Here is a 1,787-nt window from a genome sequence, read left to right on the forward strand (position 1 = left end):
TGAGATATATATATATATAGATAGATAGATAGATAGATAGATAGATAGATAGATAGATAGATAGATAGATAGATATATCTATATATGTATTACCAAAAATAAATGACATTGGAATTGCTGAATAGAATTATAGGAGAGAGAGAGAGAGAGAATATAGGAAGAGTGTGTAGCAATCCAAGCAGGTACATTGTTGTTATGCTAACCAAATAACACAAACACGCGAGGCACTGACGTCATAGTCTCTAGGTAGTTTGAATAAGATAATGTGTTGCCTATAGTAATTACAAGCATGTGATCACAACAAACCTGCGTCTTGCCTTCCATAGATACTCAGCATGAGTAAGCAATTTCAGGAAATGGTGTCAGCAGTTCAGGCACGCATTGTATCTTTATGTCATTGTGCTTTCCTACAAAAATTAACCATAGCTCAGCTCAATATTGCATTACTTCAGGCTTTCGGCGGCTTGGAATTATTTTTCTCGACTTTGTGATTATCGATTGTCAGTTTGTCATAAAGTATAGCAGGGTGAGTAAATTTAAAATGTTCACAATCAAAAGCTTTCAGCAGAATCCCATGATTGTGAACCAGCTCAGTATCTTTTCCCTGCAAAGAAAAAGCTGTTCCAAACCTATACATTTTATAAAGCATTTCTGCTAGTAGATTGTAAAGGTGTCCAACAAAAAGTAGGAAACGCTTGTAAGTATTGAAAGTTGGTGAAAATGACAAATAGTAAAATGTTTTATTAACCCTTGCAGTGGGGCTACCCCCGCACTGCAAGGATTAACTGCTTTTTAACTTAGATGAAATAGAGCAGTTAACCCTTGAAGTACAGGGGTAGCCCCACTGCAAGGGTTCATACAATGTTTTCCTGGAGTTCTTTAAATACTGTACTGTCATTGTTGTGGCTAGCACCCACATTGTTTACAGATATACATAGGTAAAAACAATATTTGGGTATGCAGAGATTTGTTTAACTGCCTCCGGGCCGGCCGTAGTAGAAAAACGGCCGGCCAGGAGCTCTCTAGATCTGAACGGGCATCTTTAGATGTCCGCTCAGGCACGCCCCCGTTATTTAAAAACAGGCAGCGATGCCTGTTACCATACAAGCTATCCGCCGGCTGTAGAGCCGGCGCATCGCGTGTATGGGGAGCCTGGGATCAGCATGTCGCCTGTGTCACAGGGGATCAGAGGCGGTACACGAGCTCCCTCCGGTCCCCTCTCCTCTGCAAGAATGCGTATATATAATGTATAATACATCACTTCTGCATTCTTGTGTCACTCTCCAGCTTCAGAAGCTGGAAAGAAGCTGATGGAGCAGATCTGTGCTTCATCAGCTTCTTTTGGGGGGTCCTAGGTGACATTAGGGGTCTTGGAGACCCCTGATGTCTCTATAAAGAGGACCTGTCACATATTTTGCTATCACATAGGGGAGTTCAATTAGCCCCCGTATGTGATAGCAATAAAGTTTAGTGAAAAAGAAAAAAGGAAAAAAAATGTAAGCCACCACCCAATATGTAAAGTTACACATAAAAAAGAATAAAAAAACAAAAACATGTTTTAAAGTCCCCACCCATACATACACACATGCACAAACATGCGTGGGGGGCGCATACGTGCAAAAAAAGACGATTGCGCCCATTACGCCGCACATGTTGGATATCACCACGAACATCGGAGTGAGAGCAATAAGTCTAGGGCCATCAATCACTGATAACACTAAACTGATGAGCGGTAAAAACGTTTAAAGTGTCGCCTATGGCCAATTTTGGGTATGGTAGTTTTCTGC

The sequence above is a fragment of the Nanorana parkeri genome, unplaced genomic scaffold (genome assembly GCF_000935625.1).
Source record: "Nanorana parkeri isolate BGI_ZX_2015 unplaced genomic scaffold, ASM93562v1 scaffold1179, whole genome shotgun sequence".
Classification (NCBI taxonomy): domain Eukaryota; kingdom Metazoa; phylum Chordata; class Amphibia; order Anura; family Dicroglossidae; genus Nanorana; species Nanorana parkeri.